Genomic DNA, 12,611 nt, shown 5'->3' on the forward strand with positions numbered 1-12,611 from the left:
TAGAGGCAGGAGGGTCAGCAAGTTACTGTCCTGGACATAAGCGACCTCTCAGGTGAACCCAGGACAACAAAGTGACACCAAACAAGGTTGTTTCCTAACTGTCCAAGCAGTCCACAGAGACGAGGCTGCTGTCATCCACACAACCCCAAACTTCCCCCTCTCAGAAAAAAAAAAAAAGGAGGAGCCATTATTTCTTCATCAACGACAGCTGGAGTTAGCAGCTTCTGAATCGCCCCACTCAAGAGACAAGAAACAGGGTACCTGGGGTGGGGGTGAGGCAGGATTTCAAGTTCAAGACTAGCCTTAGCCAAGCAACAGATCTTGTTTCAATTAACCACAAAAGGGAGGCCTTGTGTGACCTAGCCCTGCCTTCCTCCACTTTGGGACAACAGCCAATCAGCTACTAGCCCCGCCTCCCTAGACTTCCCCCAGGCCAGCCCAGACCATAAAGAAGGTTCTTCCTGACCCTGGTTCCAGGGTAGGCCTCATAACCTTGAGTAAGAACTGTAGCTCTGCTTCTAGCACGTTCCTGGTGGATACTCCTGCAGAGCACTGTTCTGTAAGCAGCGAGGGAAGCAGCTCGCCCCAGGCTGGTCTGTACTGTTTGAACAACTGCCTGAAAACCTGTAACCATTTCAGAACAGAAGCTGAGGCTTGCAGTGGACCCTTCAGGCTAACATGCATTCGCTGTCCACAGGACTAAAGCAAAGACAGTCTACTTCCTGGGCATATGTGCACACGGCCACACAGGGAAACAGCAGAGAGCTTCTCTTTGGAGAATTCGAAGGCCTCAGAGTGGAGGCAGGCGACACACGGTGGGAGAGCATGACGTCTCTCTCCTAAACACTAGTAGTAAAACAGATGCAGGTGACAAGATAGCGCAGTACAAACCATTCCCTCTGCGTGTGTCTAGGGAGAAACAGAACGAAGAGGGAAAAACAAAATTGAAAAACCAAAACTGCACATCAAGGCTAACAGCAGCTTAGATGACCAGACAGCAGGGAAGAGGTGGCAAAGCTCCAAACAGCATGGCTCTCAAGTGGGTGCTAGATACACTTGGGCCGTGGCGCGAGAACTGAGCAGGGAGCCTGGGTGAGGACTCAGAACTTTCCAGACAGAGTTATAGCAGTGTGTGTGTGTGTGTGTGTGTGTGTCAGGGAAACATATGAAATTCATTGTTCTATTCTCTGGTGATATTTGTGAAACTACTACAAGCTGGTAGTCTCCTGCCTCAGACTACGTGCTCTTCCCAGTTAAGCCTTTGGCTTTCCATCTATAGCCAGGTGTTACTTGGAGGTTACTGACCCTTCCCCTCCCCTGTGAGGCAAACACTGGCTCCCAAAAAGCCACATCAGGTGACCTGGAGCCTGTGAAAGTGCTTCCTCACGTGGCAACATGGACTCCTCAAAAATGATAAGGAACTTGAGTTGCACACTGATAACAAAAATTTTAATTTTTATTTGTTTATTGAGACATGATCTTGCTATGTCGCTCAAGATGATCTTGAACTCATGGTCCTGCTGGTTCAGTGTCCCGAGTGCTAGGTTACAAGAGGAGAGAGCAAGGTGAGAGAAGACAGAAAGACAGCATCACCAGGGAAGCAACACTGAGGCAGAGGTGAGGTAGTGAGCCCAGAACTCTAGGCAGACTCCAGAAGATTAAAAAGGCAAGGAAACACACTGGCCCCAGGGCCTCCACAAGGACACAGCCTCAAGACCCTTGACGAGCCCACTGAAAGGACTGCAGACTTCTGACCTCCAGATCTCAGGCATGCTGTCACGCAGCCACAGGTACCAACACATCCGCCAGTTAAGGCTGGAGTTAGTCTAACTACATTAAAGGTGGAAGGCCAGGATTACTGGCCCGTGCAGGGCTGTGGACCTTTAAGGGCTGTGCGTTCCCCTCCCCTCTGCATAGGGAGAGAAGCTTCCATCCAGCAACATAGTGTCATGAAAATTAAATGTGGATTTGTTAGAAAATGATATGGGAGGGACTGGGAGACCACTCCATGGGAAGAATACTTGCTGTGCAGGCATGGGGATCCAATCCTCGGCACCCATATAAAAGCCAGGCACAGTGGGCACATCTGCAGGCATATTACCAGGGCAGTGGCAGAAACCAGGAGCTAAACAGGTGAGCTCAGGGTTCCGTGGAGCGGTGACTGATAAACACATCTCAGCACTAACTCGCAGGCTCGCACACCTCCCACACGTTCACCCCCACCCACACCCCCAGGGACACACAAATAAAACCTGAAACTCAAAGACCATCGTCATGCACGAAGCCTTTCATCCACACCCTCCCTAGGTCGAAGAATTATTTTTGGTGTAGATGTTTTGCTAACAAGCTTGCCCGTACACCATTTGTGTGCTGTGCTCCAGAAGGCCAGAAGAGGGCGTCAGAGCCCCTGGAACTGGAGTTACAGATGGCTGTGAGCTGCCACCTGTGTGCTGGGAACTGAACCCACGTCCTCTGGAATAGCAGCCTGTGCTCTTAACCATTGAGCCATGTCTCCAGCCTAATATTCTTTGTATTTTATCCTTGCAATACAAACAAATCACCATCAAGAAAACTTTAGAGCACCAAGTCCTAATGAAAGCACACCAAAGGGCAGCAGCAGCAACACTAAATTCACCTTCTTTCCACCCCATTCATTAGAAACTATTTCTCCCCCCCCCAAATCGCACCTCTGTACTTAATGTTCTGTAATGTTTTGCACCTTTGTTTAAAAACCGTATTATCACCCGAGGTTGGGGCTGTGCGATGTAGCGGGTTTATCTCCCGCGGCAAGCTGAGACAGGCATAAAGCTAAGTGTGTTCATTCATTTTTTAGAAGGTTTTGTTTTTAATTGTGTATATGTGGGTATCAGTGAGTGCATGTGCGTTTGGTTGCCACGGAGGCCGGAAGTGTCTGATCCACTGGAGCTGGAGTTATGGGCAGTTGTGGGTACTAGGACTCAAACTCAGGTCCCTCTGCAAAAGCAGCAAATACTCTTAGAGGCTAAGGCATCTCTCCAACCCCTACATATCCATTTTTATGTATGATGTTCACACTTTCTTACCCTTTCTGTATTTAGCAACCCGGAATTCAATTTTAATCATCTCCAAAACCATTCCTTGTTTGTCTCTTTTGCTTTTGAGACAGGGCCTCGTGGAACTCAGGCTAGCCCAATCCTTGCCAAGGATATCCTTAAACTCCTGATCCTCCTGCTTCACTTCTCAATTGCTAGGACGGCAGGCACCCGCCACAGCTGGCTCCAAGTCCTGATCTCATGATGTCATCCTGCCACAAGGCTGCACCTCAATTCCTTGTGTAAGTTTTAGCCTAAGGAGCCACGGACTCATGGACTGTTTATCAGAACCTATAAGGGACAAGAGGCTAGACTGGAAAAACCGCAGAGCAGAGCATCTTTTGTTCAAGAATAGACCATTCTACAATCTGCTCTGGGTACCTGGATGGGAGAGGAACTGATGGGAACAGAAAGCCTGCCAGGGCAGGTGACGAGTCTGTCCTCTATCTCAGACTCAGGAAGTCCATGAAACTCCACCAGGCTAACTTGTCAGGCTGCGAGTATGGTGAAATGTGAGTCCCTCCAAGGTGACTAACATATACACATGCACATGTGCACACGCACGAGCACACACTCACACATGCATATTTCACGCACACACGCACGCCTTTTAAAACATGAGCTCATAGGCTGAAGAGATGCTGACGACCTGAGTTGAATGCTGGACCCCACAGGAGAAAAAAAAAAAAAAAACAGACTCAGGGGTTCAAGTCTGTGATCACAGCACTCTTACAGAGAGCAAGATGGGCGACAGGGAGAGGAAGATTGTCAGAAGTTCAAGGTCCAGTTAGGCTAGCGTATGCAGCAAAGCAATCCTACCTCAACGAGCGGGAGAAACAACGCCCAAATATGGTCCTCATCCCTCTACACATGCAGTGTCACAAACGTGCCTGCACTCACAGCTCTCCCCCCACCTCTCAACACACACACACACACACACACACACACACACACACACACACACACACAAATACATATTTTAAAAATTAACACGTACAAGATTAATGACCAAAATGTGTGGTTGAAAGATATTAACTTTCAGTCTAAAGAAACGAACAGCCAACACCAGGCCACAAAACCTCATGCCGTTCAGGTGACATTTGGCCCAAAGTGACCTATGGATTCAGTGGAGTCCTAGTCAGAAGGAAGCTTTTCAAAGAGTCTAAGGAGCATAATTTTAAATTCAGACGGCAAAGCCCAGGTCTCAGCCAATCAAGCTTGAGGCCGCAAGGGGAGGGCTAGGGGACTTCTGCTGTTAATGGGTTTCAAGACATACTTTCGAGTCTGGAAATATCTAATGTAAACAAGGCTGTGGCATTAGCACGAGGATAAGATGTATAGATCAATGGATCAGGATGGAGTCCAGAAATAGATCGTGTGCATATGGTCAACTGACGTCTGAAGAAAGGGCCAAGGGAAAGGCAAGTTTTCTCAAGAGCAGTGCTTGAACAACGGGCTGTCTGAATGTAATAAAAACAGACCTCCAGGAAACGAGAGAAACAGTACCTGCATGCTGCCAGCTCTGACTTCAGCAAAAGGAAATCAGGTCTGATCGTGACCATGCAGCTAGGGGCAGTGAGGCAGAACAAAAACCTCAGGGACCCCAGAATCTGAGGTGGAGGCAAGTGAGAGGTTGATGTCCTGGTCCCTCCAGACTCAGAATGTCCTCCCTGCTGGGACCCTCTCCACACTCCCCAAATGTTCACTTTCTAGCTGAAAGGAAGAGTTTGGTCATGTTCAAATGCACATTTTGAATTCACAAGACTGATGGGGTTTGGGGAAAGGAAGGATACCTGGGGTTTGGATTGCCCCTCACAGGCTTGTGCTTTGAACAGCTCAACCCCTGGTTCATGGCATTACTTTGAAGCGTGTGAATGAAGACTTTAGGAGGTGGGGTTTGGCTAGGGGAAGCAGTTCAACAGGGGGCTGCGGGGCGTGGGGTTGAAGGTTATTCCCACTTCCGGTTCAAGCCTGTTTTCTCTGCCTTTCAGTCCTTCTACGAAGTAAATAGCTTATACAGGTTCCTAGCACCACAAGTCAATGTCTTTAGAGTGTGTGTGTGTGTGTGTGTGTGTGTGTGCGTGCGCGCGTGCGCGAGAATTGAGAGCCATCTGAGACCATGAGCCAAAATAAAGCTTTCCTTCCTTCATGATGCTTCTAGTAGGTTACTTTTACTAGGTCACAGCAACATAAAAGTAATTAATTTGAGTCCATTAACTGATATTTCAGCATCTGTTAAATAGATGGAATTGGAATTCGAGCTGATTCCAAGTTCAAAATGTGGTTCAGACTGAATGGGTTCTGTCCTCTGCTGCAAGGAGTCTGCTAGGAGGAGACATCGCAGGGCAGAGGTGGGCCAGGGAGAGGAGCCATAAATGAGGCTGGTTCTTAGAAGCTCTGGACATACCACCTCCCCGTCCATCCCAGGACAGAACCTGTCCAGGACAGGGGCCAGTCTCCTTTCATTCTGTGACCTCCCTCAGGCCTCACTAGAGATCCCACAACTGTGTTAGCATCTGTAGACGTACCACAAATGCTTCTTTATGCTCCGCCTCCTCAAAACAGCAAGCACCACACTTCTTCCTATGCCTCATCCTGAAAGGTACCACACTTCCAAAGAGCTTCTCAGTCTTCCAGGAAACTGAGTATCCTGGCTGCTCTCCACAGATTAACTAACTGCCCAAAGGCTTCTCGCTCCCTGAGCCTTACTTCCGCATCTCTCAAGACCTCTGGTATTTCAGTCTGCAGGTTACCCTCTCCTTTAAACAAGTTTCTCTTTCCTGTCTCTTCTTTGCAGCCTCGGGGCCCAGGGAAAGAAAACTGCCCTCCCCTCTGCATCCCTGGAATTTGGGGAGCAAGGGAGCTCTCTGGTGTTGTGTTTGCTCCTCCCTTTGACCTCTGACCCTGTCCAATCAAGTGCTGAAATCACAGCCATCATCATCATCTCCTACTTCCTAAGAGCAAAGTTCAAAACACAACAGTCTGGAGACTGGAGAGAGATGCCTCAGAGCTACAGAGCACTTGCTGCTCTTGTAGAGGACCCAGGTTCGATTCCCAGCACCCACATGGTGGCTCACCACCTTCTGAAACTCCTGTTCCAGAGAACCTGATGCCCTCTTCTAGCCTCCTTAGGCTCCAAGCATGCATGTGGTGTACAAACACACATGCAGCAAAACACCCATACACAGAAAATAACTGTATGTGTTTTTAAATAAAGAAGCAGATGCCGGGGTGGCCATTACAGTGGCGCTGCTGTTCACAAACGAGAGATCAACATGCCAGGCCCATCGCTGTTCCTCAAAGGGGTGTGTAGCCTCTCCTCTTACCCACTCTGCCTTCATAGCAAGCAGCACCCTAGAAGACAAAAGGAGCTGAGTGACCTGCCAGCCTCCAAGCCCTTGTCACCTCTGGCTCCTCCTCCCCTACACTTCCTTGAGGCCCGGGTGACCACACTCCCCAGGCTGTTCTGTTACATCTCTCTCTGTGCCAGTCCAGGCCCAGTGTGGAGCCTCTCACGGCAGACGGCTACCAGGGGTGCCTGTTCTCACTGACACCTATTTTCTCGGCTTTTTCCCTACTCCCCCGAAGTTCAGCTATGGTTCTCAAGTCATTTTCCTACATCACAGCCCTGAGAAGTACAGGGAGGTTTCCCATGCACTTGGCCAGTCTGAGCCTTGGTTTTCTTCATTTATAGGGTCTGGGAACCCCAGAACTGAATACAGTGATACACTCCGGCCACGGTCAAGTGCCCATGCTCAAGAAATAGAGGCTGTCACTGTTCTCATCACGTGTCCTTTGCCAGATCCTTCCTCTGGCTCCCTGTGCCGCTGGGGGACACTCCTCTTGGCTCGCTATTCAAAGCCCTGCCAACCTTTCTGTCCATACCATCTGCTGACCTGGTTACATGGCCTCCCTTAGCTCAACTCCTTCACCACCAGGGCAGGGGCGACTACATCACCAAGGCAGCCCCCGCCCACAGTGTGCCCACAGTAGGTAGCCAACCGAGTGCTGGTTACACATGTAGCCGTCCCAGATGGGAGGGGACACCAAGGAGATGATTCCAGTCCCCACAGATGTCACACTGTACTTATACATCAGCACGACAGTTGTGACATAGAAAGCGGGAGCTAATGACAATACACACTCTCAAGTCTGTGACACACCCTAGTGTCACAACGATGTTAGGCCTGCTCCAGAGCCCAAAGACGTCCAATGATTTGTCTTGAGCTCACACAGCACCTGGGTTACACCCCTGATTCAAGTCCAGTGCCCCCAAAACAGAGGTATAAATAAACAGAAAAACCAATGATGTCTAAAACCAGTCCGGATTGCCGATTTCTTGGTTTTTAATCTCAAAACCTCCACTCTTCGGGCCAAGCAGGACCGTAAGGAGTCCTACTGGTCTGCCAGCCCTCAGGGTCTCAGCCCTCCTCCCCTCCCCTCCCCTTTGCTGCCTCCTCCGCTCGGAGCGGGCACGGAGCCTCGCAGCCCCATCTGCCTGCCTTCCCTGTGCTTTTCCATTCCATAGTCATGTCGAGCTTCACCTCCAAGGGCCACAGAAAAAGAAATCACACAGCTCGGGTGCTGACAGGCCTCTCCTGTCTGTCAGGAGAGGGAAATAAAAGCTAACAAGACCTCCGAAGGCAAAATCCCCAAACCTCCATTCAGTCCCCAGCAGCTGTCAAAGCGAACACAGAGCCCACAAAAAAAAAGGGAGGAGAACCCACCCCGAATGGAAAGCACAGCTGCTGCAGGTGTGAGCTGCACAGACGAGCGGTCCAGGGTGTCAGGCACCCTCCCTCCGTACCGCCGCAATGTGTAGGGTCTGTCTAGACGGAGGAGTCAGGTCTTCCCGGCCCAAGCTCCTTCCCACATTATTATTATTTAGAGGGCTGTGAGAGTCTCCTACTTCCTTATTTATGCAATCAGAGGAAATCACGGCACAGACCTACTTCCAAACTCAAGGCCACGTGGGCCAATTTCAGATGGATAATTAAATATTGAACAAACGCTGAAATGCCTCTACTGGATGAGAATAGCTAAAAATAACCAGCCGCCACTCCTAGAGCGGGTTCCTGACACTTGGGCAGGCATCACCACCGTTCCTTCTCCGTCCCCCTCCCCCAACCCCCACCCGTGACTGCCAAGCACAACCTCCCAGAGAAGCAGGGTGGGGGCTGACTCCCTCCTGAGCCGAAAACATTCAGCTCCCAGCGAGCTCCGAATGTTCCTGACCAGGAAATACTCTCCCTTTCCTGACATTTAAGCAAGTGGCCCCAGAGGAAGTCACCAGAGAGGTGGCAGACTCTGCCTTTCTTTTGAAACCAGTAAAGAGGCTTCAGGTCATTTCTAAAACAAAACATGCATGTGGTCCAGGATGCAGGGAGTCTTCGTCGAGACGCGCAGACACTCCATCCCCTTCTTCTTCCACCAGACCCAACAAGGAACCCAGCTGCCTCGGTTTCCTCTGGTGCAGCTGTCATCAACAGTGGCAGGTAGCCTTGGGTAAGCGGCCTTGGCTCCGGGAACCTCGGTTTCTCTATTGGGAATAGAGTTGCGCGAGGTCCTAAGTAAAGTGCCCCACCCGCCCCACAGCCACTGGACAGCGGGCTCCTGTGACTGCGTGTGTGCTGTGGGCCTCCGTGGGTGCAGAACTAACTAGGGCGTGATTAACTAGGTGCCCAGGAATCTAGCCTTACCCTGACCACTGCAGTCGAGAGCTCGCTGGTCTGACCACTGCTCAGCCACACCAACCAAGGAGGAGCCAGGGCTTCCAATGTGGTTCTAGTCGAGCTTTCCAGTTCTGTGTCACCATTGACACGTTCGTATTTTATTTCTCCAGGGTTCAGGCTCCCTACCTGGGGATGGAAGGAACAAGGCCCCTACCTCACTGAAGGGTTGGGGAGTTAGAGATGAGACATAAGCAGGGGAGGCCCTCGGCACGGCACCCACATCGGGATGGTCAAAGAGGCTACCTAATTATTAAAGGTGATGAGGACAGGCTGGAGAGCAAATCAACTGGGGCCTCTGGCTTCCCCCAAGGACCTACAGAGCTCCGTCTAGGGAGTGGGGCTCAGGCTGCCTGCCTGCCTCTGAGGAACTCCTATTCCAGTGTATACTGAACCATCCCATTGAAATACTGACAAACGGGGCCGAGACACGTGACCTGCTAGTCAGACAGGTAGAGGCAGCCATGATGGGGACAGGAAGAGAAGCCAACTGGAAGGAATGTCAGCTCCATGCCGATTCCAGCAGGGCTCTGGTTTGTAAGAGACATCCCAAAAGGCCACAGGGGCCATCGTTTGGACTTACAAGCTGGACGTGCCTGAGTACAGCGGTGAGACTGGGGCTGGATGGACCATGTGGCCCCCAAGTACTCCAAAGTGTCCCAGGGACCAATGACATGCTCCGGTCTTTGTCTTGGGGGAGACCTCTGAAATCTCTTCCTCTCCGTTCCTGCTGAGGTACACAGACCCTATGGCGGGCTCGCTACCTTTATGGTGTGTGGATGAACAGTGTTCCGTGTGCTTTGCTTCAGTCTGCAGAGTGCCTGGTCTGCTCCAGCAGAGAACGCGGAGCTCACCTGGCCACGAAAGATCCACCGCGGCGCTGAGGTTACACACCGGGGTCGTCTTCATTTCACACAGAGATGGAGAGCCTTGCCCGAGGCCACACAGCTGGGATGGTGGAGTCCAGCTCTTCCCAACCCCAGCTATCCCAGAGCTGGAGGTCAGGCCTTGCCTTTAACAAGGCCTCTTCCCTTTTCCTACCATATCTATACTGTTAACAGCTCACTGACAGTCCATGGCTACCTTCTCCCACAGTCTCCCAGCCCCGGCCCTCCTAGTGGTGGAGGATGGAGTCCTTGTCTAAACCACTGCTCCCATGAGAGCCAACATGGCAGGCACGCTGGTAGGCCTGAGTCCTGCACCCAGCTCGGCAATGGTGTGCACCCATCTGGACTCCCAGGGAAGATGACCCGGATGCTCTAAGCGTTACTGTGAGGAGTCAGCCCCAGTCCCTCATCCTTCAGAGCCTATTGAGGGACTCCTGGGAGCCCACTCCTGACACCCCACAGACGGACTCTAGCAGTCCTTGCAGGGAAAGAGGCCCAAGTAGGGCTGGGACACACAGAGGCAAGCGTGAAAGTGAAGATGGGTGTAGAGGCTGAGGAAAAACCTGGTCATGCCAGAAGAAAGTATTGGCCAAACGTCTGGCACTTGGCAAGACCTAGCATAGGACAGCTGTCAGGACTTGCATGCAGAAAACCCCAGACCTCCCAGGGCATTACTGTGGGCACCCAGAGTGTCCAAGCTTATGGGGCAACAGAACAGGATCCCTTGACAGAAGGGAAGACGTGTGAGCCTGGAATGGTCGCAATGTCGGCAACCAGGTCATTCAGAGTAGAATAAAGAATAGCCCTCTCATGCACTAACCACTGTACTGTGTGGAAAAGGGGCTCTGTGTTCCAGGCTCCCCAACAAGCAGTCTCTCTGGCCAACGGGATTCTGGGAAGAACCTCTCAGCTCCGTACGCCCTGTGATTGGGCTTCCATGTGCGGAATGACAGGCCAGGGCTTACTGGGGTTGGAGGGGTGTTCTAAGGAAGCCACTCTTTCTCCTGATACCAGTAAATGGGTCAGTGAGGTGCCCTGACTGGTGACACCCTTCTGGAGACAAGCCACACAAATCCGCAAGCCAGGCCCAGCCTTCCAGTAGCCCAGGGCCACAAGGCAGAACATGATACTCAGAGGCCTCCATCCCATGAGGCTCACCGCTTCCAGGCGACTGCAAGGCCCACCCATCCAGCCTTCAGATGAGGAAAGCCAAGGAGAGACACCAAGACCCCTCTTAGTGGCACACAGTGTGTAACCCTGGGAGGCTGGAGACACTGTCCCTCACAGCTTTGCCAAGAATGACATGATGCTCCCAAAGTCAGTGAGTCCCCCATCCCCTGCCCCAATAAGAGGCGGTGGCTTAGCTAACACCCTTGCCTGGCCATCTGTGGGTCTCCCCAACCACCTCCCGACTCCTCCGTGCACTTCCTATCCCTGAACTCTGTGTTCCTTTCCCCTTCCTGCTGAGGACAAAAATGACGTGGGGCAGAGATGGAGCCAGGGGCTGCCAGCAGCCCCTTAGGTAAGGCTCCTATCAGGGGACCAAGCCCTAGCCATGCCAAAACTGACAGCAAGATCAGAAGGGAGTGGTTCAGTACCTCAGGGTGGCTTCCTAACAGGAGGCACACCCTAATCTAACCTGCCCACAGAAGGTGTGACCAGGGCAGCAGGATCAAGGCTCCAAGCTGTGAGGTTAGTAGAAGGTGGACACCGTGGACACCCTGCACCCTGACCCGCAGCTCTGCCCATACCCACAACCGGTCACTACCGAAGCCCCCTTATCAGGTCCATACTGCTATCTCTGATCCCCCTGCCCCCATGCTGGATGAACACGCTCTACAGTACTGCTGTCCTCTGCTACTGTACAGGATGAACTACACCAGGGGCTTTTTCCTCTTCCTTCCCTGGCATATGCACAGGCTGTCCCTTCCTGCGTGGGAAAAGACAACAGTTCACGCCTAACCTGGTCTGGGCTGCAGGCACAGGCTTCTAGCTTCCCACAGGCGGGTCCCATTTCCGAAGCTCAGAGAGGCAACTGGCAGAAAGACAGTTTTTTGGAAGTAGGACTTGGACCTAGGGCTGAGTCAGTCAATTCCAGCAAAGGAAATCGCACCCGCTTATCAGACACTTTCTCAACATCAACTCCTCTCTGAAACCTTCCTTAATTTCCCCAACTAGGATTTCCATCAGGGCTGGTTTCCTCCCCAGGCTCAGCAAACTGTGCGCTCCTTCCAGGATAACACACAATGCTGGACGCAGCTGGGAGCCGAGCTCAGACAAGCTTGATCCATTGAACATTGATCGTTGCTGGCCTCGTTAGCTGAAAAGGAGGCAGAGCCCCCATGCCCTGGGATCCTCTATAGTGGGTACAGAAGAGGGCATGGTTGTGCACGGCACTTGAGGGGCAGAGCAGGCACGGGGAGTACACGAAAGGCCCTGGGGGAGCCAAACCACGACTGGACACTCATTCCAAGCCCATTCTCACGGCAAGAATCTGTCACACCGACACCTCCTACAGCTGAGAAAAACAAAGGCTCAGGAAGTGAGGTGATCTGCCCACTCACGAAGCTTGAACCCAGGTCTCCAGTTCCCTGGGCCAGCCCTAGACTAGGTGCAGGAACTAGCCAGAGGCCACTTCAGCGAAGGCGAAGGGTGGGGATATCACATGCGTTGGGAAATCCTCAGCCTAAGTCCACAAACCTGTGGTCAGAGTCAGACAGCTGAAACTTGAACTCTGCACAGGGAACTCAGTACTTCCTAGATAAACCCTGTACATTGTCACTTGGCTCTGCAGCTGGGGCAGGAAAGTCTTCTCCATTCTGGGGGGGAAGTAAACTAAAGCATACTGTCTGCCTTCTTCATTGACCCTACCCTAAAAAACAGAAGGGACAACTCCCACACCAACACCTCCCCAGACCTGTCAC

At 51.8% G+C, this 12,611-nt stretch overlaps 1 protein-coding gene across 5 annotated transcripts in view; it reads right to left on the bottom strand.

Moving 5' to 3' along the window:
- The window catches only part of Dab2ip (DAB2 interacting protein), a 170,744-nt gene that overhangs the window by 93,923 nt on the left and 64,210 nt on the right, over window positions 1-12,611 (bottom strand). The gene's annotated exons all lie outside the window — the stretch shown is intronic.

Source organism: Rattus rattus, chromosome 5 (genome assembly GCF_011064425.1).
Source record: "Rattus rattus isolate New Zealand chromosome 5, Rrattus_CSIRO_v1, whole genome shotgun sequence".
NCBI lineage: Eukaryota > Metazoa > Chordata > Mammalia > Rodentia > Muridae > Rattus > Rattus rattus.